This window comes from Dermacentor albipictus, chromosome 4 (genome assembly GCF_038994185.2).
Source record: "Dermacentor albipictus isolate Rhodes 1998 colony chromosome 4, USDA_Dalb.pri_finalv2, whole genome shotgun sequence".
Lineage (NCBI taxonomy): Eukaryota > Metazoa > Arthropoda > Arachnida > Ixodida > Ixodidae > Dermacentor > Dermacentor albipictus.
This window is the reverse complement of record NC_091824.1, coordinates 129,421,723-129,445,109: the sequence shown is the minus strand read 5'-3', so window position 1 is coordinate 129,445,109 and position 23,387 is coordinate 129,421,723. Positions and strand designations below refer to the sequence as shown.

The 23,387-nt window shown below is 42.7% G+C and overlaps 1 protein-coding gene across 7 annotated transcripts in view; it reads right to left on the bottom strand.

The window, feature by feature from the left end:
* LOC135899586 (uncharacterized) overlaps positions 1-21,742 on the bottom strand; it is a 121,562-nt gene extending 99,820 nt beyond the window's left edge. For 3 of the 7 annotated variants that reach the window (XR_010563650.1, XR_011514093.1, XM_070537573.1), the window contains exon 1: positions 21,489-21,602. The gene's annotated coding sequence lies outside the window, so the exon portion shown is untranslated. Of the gene's footprint in view, positions 1-12,225; positions 12,364-21,488 lie in introns of all 7 variants that reach the window. The other 4 variants (XR_011514092.1, XR_010563653.2, XR_010563652.2 and 1 more) reach the window with 4 other exon arrangements.
* Positions 21,743-23,387: the final 1,645 nt, after the last annotated feature.

The following is a 23,387-nucleotide window of genomic DNA, read 5'->3' as shown; positions in this document are numbered from 1 at the left end:
GTCAGACAAAAAACAATACTCTTAAGTTTGAACTTTTCCTTAGTGTGTAGCGCGTGCTACATCTCAACGAGCTAGCTGACGAGGGCGTTTTTCGTGTTGCAATATGTTTTCGCGCTGAGGAGACGTGCTCAAAGGCGTTTGGGATAAGCGAAGGCGACCAACGGTTGGTTCATTATAGGCGTTTAAAATGCATCCCACGCGTTTCCTGTCACACATTCTGTGGCCTTTATAGCATCGCGAGCAAGGTAACCAACCTCATTTGCGAGGCTTTGTTCCCCCGTTTTTAGATACCATCTTCGTGGGGCATTGTACAGGGAAGAAAAGGTGGCCGCGCTCGTAAAGCCTGTGTCATCATTAATTACCTCTTAACGGCTGCTCCACGTGCCATTTTATCAGTGGCGCTTTATAAGATAGCTTTCTTTAAAGTCCAGTGACGTACAGAGTACTTTATAGATTGTATAATGCCTTGACTACACAAAGATGCGGTTCGCAGAAATGTCGCGTTTCCCGAAAACAGCTGCTCTCACAGCTGACTTATTAGGGGGCCGATACGGATAAGCCAACATAACGTTGTGCGTCAGCAGTTGTTATAGCACAGCGGGAGATACTTTCTGAGGAAGTAAGGTTAAGCAGGGTTGCGCAATATCTGATCATATAGAAAAGCAGCATTCTGCAGCTAGTGCGCAAGCATAATCTTGGACGGCTCCAATGAATCAGATTCCAACCAGGTACTGCTGTGATCTAAGGTGAATATCGGTTTCATGATGATAATTGAATTCATGACATTGCATATTAAGGTGAATAAATTCCCAATATTCTTGCGAAAAAAAAGCGACTATTTTAGTGTTCTAGAGCCTCAAAATCCATCATTCTAGTATTCATGAGACGGCCACTGCGGTATCCCCTTGCAGATTTCGTCGGCAGAGCCTGGTTAGCTTCGAAGTAACAAAGATGGAGAAACTAGTGGCAGGAGGAGGGAAGAGGAGGAAAGAGAAAAGCAGGAAGCAGGGAGGTTAACCAGAATAACGTCCGCTTGGCTACCCTACAAAGGGGGAATGGGAAGGGGGAAAACAAAGGTGATAAGGAGAGAGAGAGGAGGGAAGGAAAGAAGGAAATTAGCGGTGAGTTCGCGTACGTGTCTGGTCCAATAGAAGTTGCATTAATAGTCACAGACGTTCACACAAGACCGTCGTCCTCAAGGGGCACAAAAGCGCATTCACCGCTTTATGGGCCGACGAGAAACTACTGCGAATTTAATAAACCTTCGTACACCGCTAAACATGTCATGCCGACATGTTGCGACTTAATATTTGCCCGTAACCAATGAGGAGACACAGCGACTGTATTAGAATAAGAGCGCCTTTCAGTTTGCGCTAGAGAATAATGTTTTCTTCGCTCGTCAGAACACGTCTTGGAAGAAATGGGAAGATATGAAAACTTAGCGCCCTTTCTCTGCAGACGTCTGCCTTAATTTTATTCAATTTGTGACATGGAGGTGACACATTGCACCCCTGTTGTCTCCAAAATTTGCGTTTAAAAGGTAAGAGCAATGGTATTGACTTGTCTGATTCAGCCTTGATGAAAACAGCTAGTTAAAAGGGCACAGCGCTATGCTTTCACAACAGAAAGAAGTTTTCAGGTGCACTTTTATCGGTGGAGATTCTCGTTTGAACAGCTAACATCTTTAATACGGAGCATGCAGCCTATAACCTTAGTCCAACGCGAAAAAGGTCGCGTCCGTATATATATATATATATATATATATATATATATATATATATATATATATATATATATATATATATATATATATATATATATATGACTCATCATCGAAGAAGACTGCGAGCAACTCAAGTATCACAAGTATTGCCAAAGCACGCGTGTTTTCGAGGGGCTGTACTATAAAGAATTATTATTATTTTGCTTACATTTGCTGCACGCAATCAGTGTCGAAACAACTCTTAGGTCCAGCCATATATTCTCTGCTGCGTCCTGGTTTTTTATTTTCTGTTTGCCGGAGAAAGGCGCCCATTGCTCGTGAGAGAATATTGCAGTCGCGAAAACTTCGCCTTTTCTTCTCCACTTTGTTTGGTTTTTAATTTATGTACGCACGCACGCACGCACACACACGTACACACACCCACACACACGCACACGCACACACACACCCTTTGCAGGCTACTTAGCACTTTGCAGGCTCCTTAAGTGACGTGCTTCTGGTCACTCGAAAGCTTCACATTGACGGTGCACATGGTCTTCTTAAACACTAACATTTGATAGTGCATTCGCTTTCACTAGCACTCAACTACACCTGCCATCTGTTTCAGTTTAAGCAATGGCAGTTTAAGTTCTAATTAACATCAGCCTTTGATACGGTGCTCTAGCGGACTCCACAGCCCTTTTCAAGCGAATGATTTCCCAATTGACCTAATGACTCAAAATTCTTCCAATATGTGACGTACAATGTTTCTGGTACAACTGAAGCGTTTTGTTTTGATTTATGAACAGTTCTTATAAGGAGATTCTTTTAAACTCCGCGTGACGTATGTGGCACGACTAGGTTAGTGGAAACTTTTCTGCTGAATCACCCACATTTTCTAAAATTCTCTGGTACATATTGCGTGGTGTTCGACCAGTCTCCCTAAAACTTTCATTCCGATTTGGTTTATAGTTTCTTTCATGTATAGTTTGAGCCCTCCAAAGAGGAGCGATTTAATTCCAGCTACCGAGTTGCTCAGATGCTCACCCGATCGCCGCTCAGACGGTCTGCCAACCAGCTGAATGACCTGCCGGCAGACTGGCTACGTTGACGCCGTTAGTACCAAACCTGTCATGCTATGCAAACTCCCATTCTTAAGTCGCGTGGGCGTCACTGTTGGCTAAATACGGCAATATGTCTTTCAACGACATGGTCCGGCGACTTGCGAGCTGATCGTTGGTGTTAGTGTCACGTCGGTGTCTTGTCGGCGTCTTGTCAGTATCTTGCCGTGCCAGCCATCATATGAAAAGATAAAGTGACGGAGCACTCGTCGGCCATCACACAAAAGTCAGCGACGCGTTTCAAGAAGCATTAGCACTACTATTTCGGTGGCGTAATGCACCGGAATAAACGCCACCCACGCACACATTTCGCTTGTAAGCGCTAAGAATAATCATCCTCGCCTCTGTCGCAGCAAGTACATATCTGATTCGAAGCTCAGTAGAATGAGAGGGTAAGAGCCAATAGAGAACAGAAGAGAGAGCCATTGGAATGCGCTGAATGGCCACGTTTAAAATCTAATCAAGGAAAAGAGTTTCTCTGAGAATTCCCTGAGTGTTTCCCGTGGCGGGAAAAGAGTTTCTCTAAGCGAATTTTGCCGCGTCGCTTGTCTGCGCACTCAAACCTGAGATAAAGCTGTTTCTAGGCTCTTGTATGCTCTCAACAGAAAACAAAGCAATACATTATGAATGTAACATCAAAACATAAATAAATAATAGGCCGCGCTTGCACCAGCGACAGAGAGAGCATTACGCTATCAAGTAGGAGGATAACGATAAATAAAGTGGCAACTCCTACACGAAACCTCGTCAAAGGCTTAGACGAGCCACCAAAAAAAAGAGTATGCCCCGAGCTCTCGTATTTGTTACGTATTTAAGTCTAGCGTTCTGTGCGCTGAATTAACAGACAGCGCTCATCGAGAGTGCTTAAGTGGGACGGAGTTAACCCAGAGACATCAGAATGCAGAATGATCAGCTAGAATGACACATGCACGCGCACACGCAAATACTAAAATACAGGAAAAGGTAAGTAAAAGTAGCCTGACCGCCTCAAACGGGAGGGTGCCGCCGATAGAGCAGAAGAAATAGGAGTACGGAAGATGATAATAGTTGAGCAAACAAAAAGCTCCGAATACGCTTAGCCAGAAGCGGAATTGGAGCAGTGCGAATCCATTCATGCAAGAAAATGGACCAGTGTGTCAGAAATCGTGCCGCAAAAAGGCAAGAAAATCTAACTAGTCTTCAATCCTTACCTAAATGGGTAGTGTAACGCAAAAGTATTAATACATTCTACGAATCGATGATAATCTGCCAATACCCGCACTTAATCTCTTACGCCATGATAATCCATGAGTAATGAAGTCATGGTCTACGTCTATGGTGTAGGACTTGATATTTAGCTTACAATGTCAACTATGGTCGACTTGCACTCAACAAAATAGCACGTCTGTTCTTTTATTGTTACTCCTGAAGGCTTTGAATGTACACAACATCAGAACTATGACTTGTAACGTGCCGATCATGTATATTATGTTAAAGGCATTTCTTTATATCTAGAACCCACAGCACACAAATGATATAAACCGTTACAAAACCAAGCTCACATATATACGCCTATACCAATTGCAGCTATTGCTTTAGCTTCTGCTTACACACACCGCTGTATCTTTGATGACATTAGGCAGCTTAGCATTGCCTCGCGATGTATATGGGAGGTCGAGAGAGAAAGTACAATATACGTAGAAATGTTGCAAGTAATCTTTTTTTAAATCTATAAAAGTGGTAACAAGGACAGAAAACATATTTCTGGCCTGTCGCTTGCTAAAAAAAGATGTTTTGCTACTCAGCAAGTGCCTGTTAATAGCTCCCAGACAATATATATTCTTCATGGTACTCTTTCGTGATTTTTAATGCTAGCTAAAGGACCAAACACGTTTTTATAAGAATGGATTATAATATGAAAATTTCTTTATCTAAATATGTAAGCGCATCCAATGGTATTCAGAAAACATCGCAGTAGAGTGGATTACAAATTGAATCGAATGCCTAGCCTAAAAATGGTGCATTAGAAGCTTCTGTTTTAACTACTGTTCAACACACGTGCTCTCTTCTTTATTTTTCTAGTGTACTTCAAAAGAAGGCTCCTCACGAAAGGCAATGAGGAAGTCTTCAGTCCCACCGCTCAGACACAATGTTTATTCTGATATGTGGCAGAAGCCACGTAATTAAATGTTTATCAGTGTGCCATAAATTTTAGAGGACCCAGCCATGACGTACTAATAACTAAGACTCATAGCATCGCGAATGCCTGGCGGTGAGCCTCTGCAGATATGAAGCCAATGTTTGTTATTTTTCCTGCGTTCTTCTAGCGAGATAATTTCCTAACATGATCCAGAGATACCAGCAATAAAATAATCGATTCCAAACGTTGAGAGGGAATCATGCAGCGATAAAGTTGGGCTCTCTTCTAGCGTCTCTAGAAAGGTGCAACTGCAAGTTTTAACAAACACCTCTTACAAAGGAATAGAGCGAGTACCCTACATCTTCATCACAGATTCGCGGAAAGCGTTTGTTTACACGTCTGCGAAGACAAGGCATATTACTTTATGCCGATAACAACCCATTAGATAAAAGAAAGACATATCTTAAGCATATGTATTACAACGTACCCCTATATAAATGCGCTTTCGTACTCTCTAAAAGTTGACCCCATATTTTGCATTATGGGCATCAATAACAAGCGTCAATGAGTACAAGCGGAAAAGGGAGCACGAACAACAGTACCACACTAAAGTTTGTACAGGTTTGGTGTCCTAGGCTTTGTATTTAGCGCTACCGTACATCTATCGAACATCAGACTACCAAGTCGAATGACTTGCTCCCTCAGTTTGTATTAATTATTATATTTCATTTTCGGGTGTGGACGCATGCGGTCCTTTGCACCCACAGCTGTCTTAATACACGTGTGGCATGCTGCTTTAAATAATAAAGACAGTGGCAAAGGCTGAGGCCCAGCCGAACGCACCCTCAGGAATAGTTCTGAATAAATCCTGTCCGTGTGCAGATCCGGTGAAAAATGCGTCACAGCGACAGTCGGATACGTGTCAGAGCTGCCAATGGTTCATGCCTTATCCCTGTTCTCGCGTTGCCTTGTTTTGTCGCGAGTCAGCACTGCTTGCTCCCCGACATCAGCTTCGATTTGTGCCTCAGTTTGCTTGCTTTGAACTGACGAAATTGTTCTACTCGGTAATGACTGCCGGCTCTGAAAATTACCATCGTCATGCCTTGTTATCAGACAAGGCTTCTTTTCTGTGCGCTTCTATTTGAGAGCTACATCACTTCTATCTTGTTCGGATACATATGGGCTTAACGCAAACATTATTATTATAATTAATATTGTTAGATACGGAAGCCCGCATATGCAATGGGCAGAGATAGTAATATGGAGGGAACAAGGTTGCAACTTCCATATATAGAGGGACACAACGCCTGCCCGTTCTTTGGGAAGGTGGAAATAGAGAAAAAAGGTTGAGATAGGAAGAGGGAAGGAGGAAAGAGAAAAGTAGAAGGCAGGGAGGTTAACGAAGATGGGAAGAAGAGAAGTAAAAAGGAAAGAAACAGCGAGGTCGAGGTAACAAAGAATAAATAAGGCAACTACAAAGAATGGATGACGCAAGTAAGAACAGAACGTACACGCAGTAACATAAAAACCACAACAATTACAACAACAAAAAGAAAAACACGCGGGTCGCATGCATTACAAAATAATGTAGACAATTACAGAAACCAAATTGGCAATAACGTTTTGTTCATCGCAACATCAGAATTGGAAACAAATCGCGAGTACACAACGTTTTGATTAAGCATCATGAGCCGACAGGCTTACGGAGGTTCCTATCACTCACACATCACATTTTCTTGACATTCTTCGAATAACGACGAAGAAAGAAGTATACCTGATAAATAGTGCATTTTGCCTTTATCGAAACCAAGCCAGAAGATAATGGTCGCGTATGAAAATAAGATAGGGAAGAAAACAAAGAAAGCAATCATAAGAGAGACACCACATAGATACAGAACAAATGTAAAGAGTCTAACATGAAAAATGAGCGACCCAAAGCAATGATGCCAAGTGGAAGCAACTACATCGGTGGTAAGTATAAATCAAGGGAAACTTCCACGCGGCTATTTTATTCGTTGTGTCCTTGGCGTAAATCGAAAGTAACCCCTCGTTGAATAACACTGAAGAGCAATCCGTACTTAAGTACTACAATGGCCTCGATTATAAGCACACTGATGACTGGCACTAAGGCGCAGCCGGATGTTCTTCAAAACACTGCCGAGTATTACTATTCAAAGTTTAGTCATATATATAACGTGGCGGCGGAAGTTGCGGGAGCGTAAGTGACCACACGCACAATAAAAGGCGTGATTTGTTTCCTACACGGTACGTTTTGCCTGAGAGCATATTTATTGCGCACGCATTTACAGCATGAACGGGATTATGGCCTCGTTATTGCAGTCGAGCCAGACTGTGCTGTGTTAGGCCATCAGATAAATGATTTGGTTTTGTAGGGTCCATATATTGTAAGGGTTTTTTTCACTTCATTCTAATCATTTCTTGATTTCGTTCACTTGATTCTAAGCCATTAAAGACCGGCACAACATGGCAATAACGTGCGTGGATGGCCGTTCGCATCCCTGTCGAAGCTCTTTCAGAAATGGAATTACAATATAATCGTGACAATTATCCGTAAGCAGATTTCAAATTCTGGAGGGAGAAAAGGCTGGGTAAGCATCATGATTTCTTTCTTTTCTTTCATGTTTACTAGGCAGTGAATAAGGAAGGTTTTGGACGCGGGATTTGGTCGAAATGCTCCTTCGCTCCTTTCGTATCTTGTCCAGGCCATGCTTCCTTAGACATATATTGTAGGTACCATACGCACGCATGTTGACAAAACCCCACAAACACGGATCACAAAGAATTCGAAAGAGAAACGTGTTTATAAAATACAACACAGATGTGAAACGAGAGAACACTTATTTATAAAATGAAGAAACATCAGCAGTCCTGGCTTTGAAGGGAAATTAGGTACGCGTCTCAGTCGCCTAAAATGAGCTTTAAGTTTTTATTGTGCGCAGTCACAGCGGTGTAACCGCACCGGTGAAGTTGTGATAGAACATCCGGCTTGTATGCCAGAGGTACCGGAATTTATTCCCGGTGCTCGTTTATGTCCTCTGGTTTTCATATGGGCACTCGCAAAAATAGACAAATGTACACGGATCACGTTAAAAGCCATTTGGGAAAACAGTGTCAAAGGCGAAGTCGCTCCGATACATGCATCGACAAATTATGTTTCTGGGTGGTTTACAGACGATAAATATATAGGCTTGCAATAATGTCTCCAAGCGGCGCGTTCACTTGCCCTAATAGACAAGAGTATATAAAGGCAGACCGACACAAAAATATAAAGTAGGATATTATGAACAGTGAAAAGAACACATAGTATTCACCGCTGAGAGATTTATTTATCTCTGCTATAAAAACGCTGAGCGTAGAGATACGTATTTGTGTCATACAAATGCGGAAATATACACTTTGTTGAACTCAAGTTGTTGGGAACCAGTTAACATTTATCTTACTTTTGGTACCTAAGTGCTTCTCAACGTTTTCCCTGAGTTCCGACTACAGAAATACAATACAGACACGCAAAAAAAGTTTCAAGGTGTTGAAGAATTTGGAACTCGTAAGCGCTTGTCTTGTTTTTCTGATTGGCGCGGGCAATTAAGCTAACTTTATAGCTGTCGCTCGTTCTCACCAAAGGCGCATTGCCATCTCACACTTCCGTTTCGATACTGATGCTTTTCTACAACGTCCTTCCTATGATTCTTTGTGTTCTCTTCTAGGCAAAGTATCGTGTGTGATAGGGCGAAAAAGAGGTTACAACTAATCTGTTCCGGAAGAGTATCGATCGTTCGGCCCTGAAATTATTTCCTCCGTTTCCCGGCAGCGGTTGAAGATAAGTTCTTCTACTTGCCACTTGCATGTAAAGACCAAGTAAAAAAAAAGAAGCCAAACTGTGATCATTGCGTGAAACATGCATACTTAGCAGACGTCTCTTCTTTTTCGTGTGACAGCTTGCCTGTGCTATTTATTCTTGTCCAAACTTGAGCTGCTGTTCTGCTGGACGCCGTGGTTTCCAGACGCGCAACAAGCGCTTTACACTTGTTGCGGAAGCTCAGTCGTTGGTGTTTGAACACTTAGAAAGAATGCATGATGCACATCTTAAACTCTTCAGCGATGGTTCAGTGGATAAGTAGCGCGACGTCAGCGCAGCAGTGTTTAATATATTGACACGAAAGGTGCCCTGGGCTGCCCGACTTCGCTGCGTGGTGTTGTCGACAGTATGCAAGAGCGTGAACACTGAGGCAGCTTGACGAAAACTGAGTTCTTGCAGGGCGCATCATGTTGCACAGCTGTCGAACAGTAAGGTTGCCCTTAGATTATTGCAGAAATAATTTTCTGTGGAGAAGTGAAGACTAAGTTCGTTACGCCTTTTGAAAGAATTGCCACAGCCTTAGATTTAGTATAAAGTTTCAATGACTCTTTTCGCCTGCCGGCGTAGTGAGCAAGGAGGCTGCTGATAAGCTTGGTCGCAATACCTTAAAACAGGCTAACAATGAAGGTTCCTAGATAAGCTCAACGTCTTTTAAAACAAGCCGTCGCAAATAATGTTCAGTCTTCACGGCCGTTACTTAGCCATTCCTGCGTAACGAATGGAGTGAGCAGTCGTAACGCCTGTCCACTTCATCGCTTTCGCACGGGGTCAGCGTGTTTTACGGCGTCGCTATAAAAGATAGGACTTGCTGATTGGGCGTTATGTGCGAACTGTAAAGCTCACGGTGATATTCAGCACTATTTATTGGAGCCCCTTGGACTCAGTGCAAAGCGCAGGCCTTTGGTTGGTTGACTCCCACATCGATGCGATTAACTCACTAGTGCGAACGACATAGTAAATTTAACGATGACAACCGCACAACAGGCGATACGGCTATGTTTTGTTTTTTATCTGTTTTAAGCCTTGTTGAGTAAAGCCAGTGCAAATGCCTTGAAAGGAAGTTGTCCTGGCTTTTGTTACATTTTTCCCCGACATAATGCTTGCGCGTGGTAACTGGATATTCAAGAGGGATATACCTTTCTGACGTTCCTGTGGTGTGGACTGAGCATGGAGACTCAAAATCAAGAAGGGGGGCTGGAAATGTAGTAGGACACTTGGGTATAAAAGTTACAACCAAAAACAAGGTGCCTCAGAAAGGCTGGTCCGTGGTTCGATACCTGGGCCTATCTTTACTAAGGCGGCCTTGTTATGTCCGCGTTTGACAAAGATAGGTATACTTTGCAGGCCATCTTTTCTGAGGCACATTGTCCCTGATTGTAATTTTTATACCACAGTGCACTGAGCACGTGACTGGTGACTTTAGCAGACTCATTTTAGCACACTGCGTCGGGGAGTGAGCTACTGGCGCTGCGCCCTGCGTGACGTCGAGCATACGATGCCTACAAGCTGTGGACCCGCGTCCTGCTGCGCCTCCCTGTGAGCATATTGCTGTTCACCAATCTGGCACCGCTATTCTAAATGAAGTAATTATAGCTTTTGCGTTTCTCAAGCGTTTTCTAAAAGGCGGCGCTCGGGCGCAGCAATTGCTGGTAAGCCCCGCAACATAGAGTTTCTCACTATAACACCTAGAGGGAAATCTGGCGCCACCGTCTATGGGAGTTTCTTAAGGGGGCACCGTGCCGTCATGGGAATGGCGGTATATGTGTCTGAGAGGCTTGTGTTGGGTGGTGTTGTAAGAGGCTTCGTCTAAAACGTGGAGATGGCTACACAAATAATGCGTTCTCAAAGTAAAATCTTCATAAAATGTTTCCATTCATGCATATTACATCTTTACTCACCTACAATGCATGACCAAGTGAAGAAAAGCAAGAACAGACGACGAACTGTTTCAACGCGAGCACGAACCTTGTCGTCTGAACTCCAACTTTAGCAGCCCGCTGATACTTTTTACGTAACATATAATCGTACACGCAATACCAAGTTCTTATAGTTAAACAAAACATATTTTTGCGTAATAATAAAACCAAAACAGCTTTTCACGTGCTGTTTTAGTAGAAAATGAATCATTTTGACAGACGGAACGGTGCTTTCCAAGCGCGTCTTCAAGCTGTCCTGTCTCTCCAAGAACGATGCCAATCCGCAGCCGCAATTTACCGGCATTCCCATGCATACCACAGCCCAGCAGCGCCAGATTTCCCTCTAGGTAATGTAGTGAGAAACTATGCCCCACAATGTCACATCGGCCAGCAGCCAACATCCTCTTCTTCCTCCCTGTTTATGCAAAAGAATCACTTGTTATAACCGTTATTTTGTTTTACAAATTCTTCCCCTCTTTCCTGCAGTACCTGAAAGACGTGACAAGACAGGGTCTTGAGAGATTCGACAGACACTAACATAGAGCGGTCAAAAGCAGTATACAGAGGTTGTAATGAACGAGTAGGGCGAAACTCAGATCTAAAGTAGTGGAACATAAGCGGTTATTTATGCAGCTAAACAATTACTGTGCATAGTCTTTTATATATCTTGCCCTAACGTTCATAGATCTTCATTTGGTCTTAAATATACAAAGACAGAACGAGGAACTTGAAGGAAACGACACAACTGCCCTTCTTTCTTTTGTTCGTTTTTCTTTGGTTATTTCTTTCTTTGATTCTTTCTTTTTTTGGTTCTTTCTTTCTTTCTTTCTTTCTTTCTTTCTTTCTTTCTTTCTTTCTTTCTTTCTTTCTTTCTTTCTTTCTTTCTTTCTTTCTTTCTTTCTTTCTTTCTTTCTTTCCTTATTTCTTTCTTTCTTTCCTTCTTTCTTTCTTTCTTTATTTACTTATTTATTTGCTCATTAGTTTGTAAAACAGTCGGTCATATAGACTGAAATGCATAAAACCTAGAAATTTCGTGGCAGTTCACATTACTATTCTTTGCTGGTGAAATGTGTGAATGAACTCCTACCTATAATGCGTAGGCAAACGGCGGTGACATTACGTCTCACAGCCTCCATAAAAGTTGGCTTGTGAAATCGATTCAAATTGCCTGAACGCATGACTTCCGAAATCATTAGCATACTTGGGGGCCTTGCGAAAGTTTTCACCTACTTGCGCCTCAGCTGCACGCAATTAGATTGAAAAATAAATGAATAGAAGTATTTAGGATCCAGTACACCCACGCTCTAGGTCATAAGCTTTCTCCAGGGACGCAACATTTTGCCTTTTTTTTAGTGTACTTTCCTTAGTTCAACAGTCACTTCACTGCTATAGGAAAAATTAATCACCAAGCTAGAACTATCTATCAGAAGATGAAAATTTATTCCCCTGCTATACGGGCATCCAGACTGCGATCGAACAAGCTTTCTTACTTGTTTGATCCGAGCGATATGGCCTTCGCTTTTCGAGCGTGGCTTCGCTCAATGCAGCAGCATTAGGGAGCATAGGCCAGAACTATGTCAGCAAGAAGCGGCCCGGACGGCACCCATTTAACCGAGTTACGACAGGATCTGAAAGGACGAGGTGGCCTACGTTAAAAGATGTGACATCGGTGCTGCGATCACAGCCTGCCATAACGTACGAAAGAAAATATCCTTAGGACATTAAAAAATGGAAGTGTTCGTAAAAATATTAGGTATTGGTTAGCGGCAAATTGTTCACTTTCATGCAATGAGGACTCTTCTTTACCTTCTTCAAGGCATCGGTTCCTCACGCTACATTTTTTTTTCGTTTCATGGTGGGTCCACGGCCGTTCTTATTCTCAACTGAAATGAAAGCGCACAACGCCCCACATGCTAAAAGAGTTTAACCTGAAAGAGAGATTTTATTCCGTCTTTATAGAGGCGGCACGCTATCAGGAATCTCGCAATTGCAGTAGACGCGTTTTACATCAGAAATTGAGCACATTCAAGGCTATATCATAGCCAATACAATTCATGTGTTTCTGGCGGTTATGCTACATATTATTACAAGTTATTGAAGGCAATTGGCAGAATAAATTTATCGGTGGTGGTCGATGGTCACGCACTGTGGCTATATCCTATAAAAAGAAATAACCAACAAATGCAACAATAAAACTTCATCTTGAGAAATGGTTAAAAAAATTACCAACAATTACCACACTCTCTGAAGAAAATGTTTAGCGCAGCTCTACACGTCTTTTCATTTCGTGATGTATTGGCGGCCGCGGACAATCTGACTCGTGCGGCACGTTGCAATCAGGGCGAAGTGTGGCGCGGCTGACTTGCTAATCCGGAGATCGCGAGAGGCAACTCGTGGATGACGCGTGGGTGTAATTCACAGTAGCCACCGCAGACAGACCTCCGCTCATGCAGCGCTTTGTTTCCATATATCGTATGGGGTACGTCATCGATGAATAGAAGATCCCCGCTACTTTGGCGCCATCTGATAGCCATCGTAGCGGCAGAGCTCATCTTGCGCGGTACTAAGCTTTTCTTCTCCCACTTTCGCTGTACCCCTCTCCTACACTTTCCACCAACTGGTTTCGCTGCATACTTTAGCCTCCCGTGCTACGCGGCTATCACACATGTTTGAGCACATTCTTCATACATGTAAATCCAGCCTGCAGAAGCTGCTGCTCGTATTTTTAACACGAAAGTGTTTTATGCCGGCGTGCACGATCAACTTCCCGTAACGAATGTGACGTCGGCGCGAAGGTGAAAATTAGGCTCTCTTGACATGGATGGGGCCGCCATCTAGGCGCAGTAATGCAAAGTATGCATCATGACACTAAGCGAGCGTGGAGAGTCTCAGCTCAGCGGAGGCTCCAATGCGGCGTAGCCTGGTGAAGGCGGTGTTGGCATTCTGCTGAGGTGACGACGAACTTTCCGCACATTGTTTGTCTTGCGCATCCGATTAGCCTGTGACGCCTCATCACCTACGGAGTGCAGCTTCTACATGCATCAGCAGTGCTTACACGCTATCTACGTGTTCACTTGCGATGGCACCAACACAGAAAACTGCTGCGCTAAGCGGCGCAGAAAGCAACGACGTCGACGGGCGCCTCTCGCTTTCGTCCGGCGAGAGACACGCCAGCCTGAAGCGGAACGCCTGCGCAGGTTCGCGGCGCACGCTGCGAACTCTGCCATTCACATTCCTGAAAAAGGGTAAGTCGCAACTCAACTGGTCGTCCAAGAAACTACGGAGCCGGACCGAAATGCTCGTACCTTCGCCGAAGCGACTCGGCAGCAGGACGCGGCTCTCCAACAGGACGCCGCGCGCAAAGCAAAGCTGCAACATGGTCGCCGACCCGCAAATCGCGCGCATTTAGCTGCAGTGGACCGTGAGTCAACGAAGCAATCATGCGACAGCTTCTGCGAAGACACGTTTCACTTTCGCGGTCTGCCGATTCCTATGAAAGAGGGATCAACTATACGTTATTTTTATTTTTATTTTGTGACAGGAGAGCAAGTTTGAGCTCCATACATACTCAATGGTGCTCCAAATTTAGTGTAGGGAAAAAAACAGGCCCGTTATTTTTCTTCGTAATGGCTCCAGCGTCTTTCTTCCTTTTGATTTCGACAATCTATTATCTTCACCTTTCATTGGCATACGCGTGGAGTGCTCATTTTTGCACGCTATTTATTGCTCAGAGTAATTTGACGCGGTTTTTAGCCCCCTTACGCCACACCTTCCTTTCAAACGGAGCAATACCAACTGGCTCCTAGCCGAAGCCGCTAAATAAGCAATGATCATGTGTGAACTTGTTTTCGTACTGACAACGCAACCCATTATTAAAAGAACTCCACTAACGGACACAGACACAGGACAACAAGATGCGGACGTACACGCAATACGTACGCCGGCTAACAACAAAAGGAAAACTGGAAAAGGGAAAACCAAGAAGACCACTAACTTCTGCACATGCTTCTCGGAACCCACAGCGACCGAATCATGTTCAAATAAACAGAAAGCTTAACGAACGCTATATGCTTCGTTTGCAGCATGCTATTTACCTTTGGTCTTAGTTCAGTTTGTGCTTCCAATTTCTCTTCGGCCATTATTCAGCGATAGTGCTATGTATATGTTTTCTTCTTGTTCTGTCTACGTCATCTGGGGATGGTTTTCTATAATTAATCCTTGGCCACTTGCGCAAATGTCTGTGTTAAGATACCTTCGTCATACTTTCCTGGTGAAGCAGTGCACTGACAGGGACACAGTGAAGACACAAAAGAAAAGCAGCGAGTGTCGTCTTTTCTTGTGTGTCTTCACTGTGTCCATGTCAGTGCACCGCTGCACCAGCAAGGTATGATGATTACTGACCAACTAGCCCAACTCTCCACATTACTGAAGATACCTTCGCCATGCTGAGTGCTTTGTCATGTGGAAAGGTAATGTACCTTGTAATAGCTGATGCCCGCGCAACATCTGTAGCCCAGCATAATTAGAGTGCCCCATCTGTAGTAGAAAGCGCATGAGACTATTATAGTCGGCATTGATCATTTCATGATTGTTAGTGCCCGATAAAACAACTACTCAAAGCAGCATGTTTATGAGAAAAAAAAAAGACAAGGATGTCGCCCTTATCTTTCATCCTCTTTTTGTCGGTACGTGTGATAGTTGTCGCTCCTTTCTGAGCGAACTAACGCATTTCCGGGCCACAATATGTAGCAAGTTCTACCCCCTGAAATGGTAAAATAATACTACCAGCATTAATTTTGCACTGAAAGTGCCCTAGTTTGTCATTTGAACCATGATGCCACTCTGCGTCATATTGTTCCTGCGAGATTTTTGTTCATCAATTAGAGAAAGATAGCCGTCCTTAATTCCCAGTTTTTCTTCTTCGACTCTGTCAGAGGTTATGTGAGTTCATTAATGACGATTTTGTACGTACGTAGGACCGTTGCGAGAAGTTTACACATTCTGTAAAACAAACGTGACTCCTAAAATGGCAGATAAGTTACTAGGTACATCTGTGCGTCAAAGACATTAAGAAATCATATTGGTCAATTGAGAACTCACAATGCTCAGTGAAGTAGACACCGAACTCGCAAACTTGGTGACGCATCGAAGTAGTCAAGTGCAAAAAAGAAAATGTGGAAGCATAGGTGGTGTTGCGCAAATAGTCTAGACATAAGCTACTGAACGTCGGGCATACACAGTGAGAAGAAGGCAGAGAGGCAACTGTCGCAATGTTGAGCGTCTGGTTGGACAGCATGACAGATGTATGTACGCCGAAGGCATCATTACGGCGGCTTTGTATCATCTAGTCTGAAACACGGGATAATGGCACACGGATGTCATCACAGTGGCGTGCGTCTTGTTTAGCCGCACCTTGTCTGACGCGTTGAGTGATGCGCCACCGAATGCCGGCCTCGTATTGCATGCTGTAGTAGTTATCGCTGCCCATAGAGTAGCACTAAAATGTTAAACAGGGAACGCCTGTACTACAGTTAAAATAATTATACGCTGTGCTCTTCTTAGCACCATATTGGCTTTGCAATTTTAGGCATTTCTCGAGTGGCTTGTAATTGCTACCATACTTCTAACAAAATAGTGGCTGTCCGTAAACTAAGCAATGAATGTATATACTACATGACCAGAAATGAGACATGTTATTAAATAGAGGAACATCAAAAGCCAGCTAGCTATTTTTGAAATGTCCCGTGGTGCGCAGTGTAACAAGGACTTTCACTATGTTGAGAAATGTGGTAGGCATGCTTTTTCTCGTATATTTAATTCATGTTAGGCCATGATTTGTTACCAAGGCATGAATTTATTACGGCGCTTGTTTTGGCGCTGAAATAGTTGGAGGCTTCTGAATCTACGTATGTGGCAAGTTTGAAATCATGAAAAATTACCACGAATCTGTCTCTGCCTTGTGTAAAACATAAAGAGAAATGTACATGTTGAAGAAAATCGCAAAAATGCACTGCGTCTTATGAAACCTCTGCGAGAGTATTCCAACAGCCGGTCACCCTCGACAGCACATATATCGTCATATTTTATTTTATTCAAGTACCCTAAAGGCCCATATGGACGTTACATAGGCGTGTTACAATAAATCAAGGATAGTTACAGAAAACGCTGTCAAGTATATAATAGACGTTAAAAACAAGAAGGAAAGCGACAAATAAATTGTTGAAGCAGTACAACGACACATATTAAACCTTGAAGACCCGTGCGACTATAAAATGGGTGTTAAAAAAGTGAAGGTTACTGAGAATCCGTAATTTAAATGCAAAACGCTTATTACAATAAATACACATTCCAGCCTATATTGCATGTAACAATAAACAGAGAACACAACCAGAAAACACTTTAAACACTACAAGAAACTCGGTGCTAGCCTAAAACAAATCCTAAGGAACATCAATATATGGTGAAAAACAAATCATAAAAAGAAAACGAGCACGAGAACGCACTGATACCTTGAACGAATAAGAGAATCTTACGTCTGTACGTATTAGTTTTGCTAGGAATTCATAACTTAGAGCGGATATGATTTCATTTGGTAATATATTCCAGTGATATATCACGAGAAAGAGGGGTGAGTGATTCAAGTTACTGCTCACAAGAACTGGCTGCATTTTAATAAAGCGATGATCAAGGCTCGGAAGGACACGATGGGCAGGTCTCATGTGGCATGCACTGAAAGAGGAGCTACAGTGATATGGCAGGTGAAAATGGAAAAGAATCCTATCAGTCTTCGATTTTCTAGAGAGGGCAGATTTAGAGATATCCTAATGTTAGAGGTGCTAGGCGTTCGGGAGTAATTTTTCGTAATGAAGCCGGCTGCTTCGTTTTAGACTGACTCGAGCTTGTTCATAAGGTACGACTGATGCGGATTCCAAGTAAAATACGCGTATAACATTTTTTCACGAACCAGTGTCACTAGGTTAATCATTTGTATGACCTCTTTCCCGAGTATAAAAAAAAATGAGCGTGATGTAGCCAATTGTTCTGCAAAAGGTGCTAGTAATCGCATCAATGTTTTTATTCCATAAAACGTTGGAAGATAAATCAATTCCAAAGTATTTTATTGTGTGCGCATTTGTAATAATAATGCCTTTCATCGAGTAATGGGTAAGCTTGGGGTTAGTAGCTCTGATGAAAGCTATAGCCTTAGTTTTTGCAACATTTATTTTCATTTGCCACTGTTCACACCATCCGGTAAGTTTCGCGAGGTCAGATTGTAAAGTTTGAGTGCCGGAACGGTTAATTATTTATAGATATATTACGCAATCATCTGCAAATAGTCTAACTGTAGATGTAATATTATTACTAATTACTAATTCGTAGTCCTGTTATTTACATTAAAATGGCAGTTTCATTAATAAACTGTTATGAGCTACCTAGACGAAAGCCTTCGCAAGATCCATAAATATGTGTCTATTTGTGATGAGTCATTAATAGCTTCGTATAAGTCGGAGACGAGCTCGAATAACTGCGTCCCGCCCGAGTGACCTTGTTGGAACATGTGTTGGTTAATGAAGACAAGAGTGTGGTCTTTTGGGTATCTCATAATTGATTATGATATAATGTGTTCTAATAGTTTACATGGTTTACTAGTCAGTGAAGTGGGTCTGTAGCTAAAGACAGATGATGGCTCACCAGACGTAAATACTGAAAATATTTTACCCATTTTCTATCCGTCAGGACCGCATCTATAATCAAAAGATTATTGAAGATAGGCGAAAATGCGGTATATCATTGGTTTAGTTATCTTTAGTAGTTTCGGACAGATTCCGTCTGTAGCAGCAGCCAAGCTTTTATAAAGAATGATCAAAAACAGCTTATATGCCTTTCTTAATAATTATGATATCATTCATGATGGCGGTAACACAACCGAGGTCAATGTTAACGGGAACAGTAAGTTCACTTGTAAAAACGGAAGAAAAAAAAGAATTTAATGCAGTAGCAACCGCTGATGGTGGAAGGAGCTCATTGTCTTTCATAAGGCAAATCAAATCAAATCAAATCAGTTTATTTTAGCACCAGAGCAGACATTACAACAGTCACAATAGTGATGCTGTGGGGTGAAAGCAAAAAGTCATCAAGGCTTGACGATGGCTTCCACACCTTTTAGCACATAGCAAACACCATAATGAAATCATGAGTATCTATACAATGGTAAAGCAAGTCTGAGTGTTGCATTTATTGTATTCTAAAAGCACATAAAAGAGGATGTTTGGAGAAAAAGAATGGTATCATTCATTTATTGTGTAAAACCTGTTTAGACTCAGTGGAAGTAAATAGTTCATCTTTTGGCGACCATATTTGGTACATTTGTAAGGGATTTTCTAATCATGAGTGTTTCTCGTGCTATATGAACAAGTCCGTGGTGTTAAACGCACTAAGTCTATATATAAGAAAAGAAACACGATTTTTTCGGCAAGCACAATAGCGTTTAAATAAAATCAAATTGTAAAGGTGTGGCATTGTTTATAAACTTAGGGCTTCGAAGATGAGTTTTGAGTGTGCTTCGCATGTAGCACCTACAACTATACGCACAGCTTTTTTTCTGTAGTCTGTATATTCTGCCTAAGTTCTTTTCCGTTGTGGTGCCCCACACTAGAAGGCAATCACTTAGTGTAGATAAAAATACAGAATTATATTTATTTATTTTACAAATACTGCTATCCCATGAATTGGGACATTACCGGAGTGGTACAGAAGATTATACATAAACAATATTAGGAAAGTGCATGATTACAAATGTGAGTGCAAAGATTTACAGAGAAAACAGTACAATATCATAAAGAAAATACATGATTAGGCAATTCTCGAACAAAATGATCAACAGACATCTCTCGTAATGTGCCATCTAAATCGTTCCACTATTCGACTGTGAAAGGAAAAAAATGAAAATTTGAAGCTGTCTAAAAACGGCATAAATGGCACGATGTTAAGCGGGTTGGAACGGCGAGTGACACGTGCTGAAGAACTGGCGAAAGAAAAGGGGGCGTCAACAAAAATACGCTTGTTGATAATCTTGTGAAGTAGTATAATGCGATCACATATTCGTCTGTGTTCAAGTGTAAGTGATAACGTGCGGGCGTGAACTGTGGGAGAGAAGTGACGGTCATAACGCTTATATCTAAATCTTATTGCTTTTTTCTGCATGTTTTCAAATTTAATGATCTCTTTGGCAATGTGTGGCGACCAGACCGCCGATGCATATTCAAGTACAGGCCTTACTAAAGATTTGTATGCCGTCAGCTTGCAGTTTTTGGTTGCATCTTTTAACGTACGTTTTAAGAACCCGAGTTTCCTGAGTGCCTTGGAGCAAGTTAAATCTACATCTTAGACCAATTCAAGTTTGAACAGAACGTTACACCTAGGTACTTAAACTCGTTCACGTGCGTTAGTTGATGTGTGTTGTTAGTGTACGAAAAACGAAAAGGATTTTTCTTGTTAGTTCATGTCATCGATACAGTTTTGCTAAAATTTAATCTCATCTGCCATGTGTTGTTCCAATCACAGAATGAAGAAAACACATTTAGAGTAAGCTGGTCGCAAGCATTATTTATATTTGAATACAGAACGCAGTCATCTGCATATAAACAATATCTTAACTAACGTGTTATTAGTTATCTGGACGACGTCATTCATCTAAATGAGAAATAAAAGGGGCTCTAGAACTGATTGCTGCGGGACGCCAGATGTTATATAGACAGACGTTGATTGAGAGTGATTAAACGTGACAAATTGTGATCTTTATCGCAAGCAGTCCTTAATCCAGCCTAGTATTCAAACACCGTGAGTTTCCTTGAAAAAGGCGCCAAGTTTAGTATTGAGCTTACTATGACGAACCAAATAGAATGCTTTTGAGTAAAAAGTTTAACTCTTTGCGGCAAAAGAAAACGGAGACGTGATAGGACACCTGCGATACGAGAAAGTTTAGAGTGAACCAGATCAGCCTGATTGTTCCATAGCATATTTACGTGAAAACTCACTCCCACGGTTTTTTACTATAGGTTCAGTTTTAATTGTTTCCGGGCCAATCGCTAGGATCAAATCGCAGTTTACGGGCTTTTTCTTGGGACGAGAGAGTACTGATTTTGTTTTAGGGGTGTGTATAATTAACGAATCGCTTAGGCTCCATGTGTTTAGTAATTACAAGACACCGTTTGCTTTATGCAAATCAGAGTCCTTAAAAAATAACTTAGTATCATCTGCATAAATAATGAAAGTTCTGCTATTATCGATGGTAAATTTCTGTCATCTTCCCTCACGGATTCGCCGACAGCTTAACCAATTTTCTGAATGACTTTGGTCAACTGTTCCCTCTCCATGACACGTTTTTCACCTCAATGTTGCGATTTTGCGAAATTCGTGATTTCGTTATTCGGGCGGTAGTTCTACGTTCATTGTTGAGAACGAGCTTCTTCATTTTATCGCATTCAGTTTGAGAGCGTTATTTTGAGCCTTTATCTCCCCATTTTCTTTTTCAAGCCGCGAGCACTGGACCGACATTTCTTCAAACTTTTTATTAAAAAAGTCAAGACTTGTTTTCACGTCACGTATTTCCTTGCGCAGCCCTCTGTCACGAGCGCAGTGCGACTTTCATGGAATTCTTGTTTTAACTCTTTGAAATGTCTTTCCACTTCGGCAGTAGCAGCAGAAGACAGCAACAAAAAACGCTGAGAAAAGAAACACTAACAGCACTGACCTGAAAAACAGTAGACAGTGGTTTAGCAGGCTGGTGCAGCGATCCGCTGGTCTTGCCAAAGTGTGGATCAGTACATCCGACGCTGCTGCGAGCTAAACAGTAATCCAGGCGGCGCTCACAGCGGCTCACAAGAAAAACACGACCGCGATGATCCCCTTCCTGCTCTGATATGATACGGGGCGATGCGTCGACGTTATACAAGCGGGTCACCAGTGACTTCCGCGTTGACCATCGTCTTCCCTTGACAAGAGGCAATGCATCAACCACATGCGCTGAAAAACAGTAGACAGTGCTTTAGTAGGCTGTGCGCAGATCCGCTGATGCTGCCAGAGTGCCAAAACTAAAATTGGTACCCGCCTACAAGAGTCGCGAACGCGCCACAGGAAGTAAAACCATAAGAAATTTTACTGCACAGACTTCCTGCGAGAAAATTCTGGCGTCCGCCAGCATCCCAGCAGTGAACATGCGCTCGCTAACAGACGACGCATTTGACAACGAGAGCAAAATGAAAGGCTTCATGTTGTATAATCCATGCCTGAAATATGTATACGTACCAAAAATATTTGGGGTTTATTATTTTCCAAAATTGTTTTGCCTTGTTAGCTAACATAGTGGAAATATCATGGTTAAAAATGTGCCTTTAGCAGCTTCAATTTCGGTTTTGCATAACTGTGGTTGTTCACTTCCAGACATCACCAGATGTCGGCAGCTAAGTTTTTGAAGAAGAGTGTTCCATTTTTTTCTTAATACAGTGCCTTAGGTCAGAGATGAACAACGCGCTTCTAGCAGACAAAGTTTTCTGTGTTTTTAGAGCGCAGCTCTTATAGTTTGTTCGGACTATTGTCGTATTGAGCGGAAAGTAGGCAACATTCGCAAGCAGCCTCAGCGTTAATGTTGGAGTACCTGCTACTTTTATGACAGGCATAGATATGACCGTTACGTAGTTACCAATGCGTGAAGCAGTTTCGGTTTGCAGTTACCGTCATGGGGCTACCGCGCTGCTCAGATTCCTCGATTAGAAAACCGGATGACCGGCGACGTCCTCCGACGCTGCTGCATAGTAGCCTGTGCTTCTACTAGCACCTCTGATAGCGCTTATATGCTAATCCGCAACGTATTGAAAACTCCGTTTCTCAGTTGTCCGGGATCGCTCATTGGCAGTCGAAAAAACGTATCTAACGAAACTACCGAATGTAAACAATAGGCGACTTTAGTGATGTAACACAAGTTCCAGCAGTTACGTTAAATACGACAATTTAGACATTTATGGCAGATGCAACTGCAGTCTGAACACGGCTTTAGGCAGCCCGTCCAGTGGCGAGCTTCGGCTTAGTACCTCGTAACCGAGCAAAGGAGCACAGCGAAAGGTGAGAGCGAACGCAGAGTACAGCGGGCGATCAAATACAGCTACACCGAACAGAACACGAGAAGGACAGCGAAGGAGAAGGGTTCAGCGGAGCCATGAGGTGGAAAGAGGAGGAGGAGGGTATGGAGAAAGCGTGAGAAGAGAAGCTTCGCCCTGTGTAGAGTGTACTAGACAATGGTCGAGTGGATCAAACGGCAATCTCCCACCGAGGCGCTGCGTGTGGAAAAATTGTGCGAGGGCGCTGCGAGGCAAAATGAAGTTAGTGTCACTGTATATGCTCCCCCAGGGAGCTGAGTTGCGCATAGGTTTGCTTTATGTTCCAGCTCTGCAGTGAAGCCACTCCTCGCGCGCGCAAGAGGCAAAGCTGCGTGGTGTTTCATTTGCTTTTTGTCTGCTGGTCGCGAGCTACTTGTGGAAATTGTTCGCAAGCGCTAAGCAAGATGACACTATTTAATGCAAACTACGCTCGAGCCATTGGCGTAGCCGGAAGGGTGGTAGAGTGCCAACCCCCAGAAATATTTAGTTTGTATGTG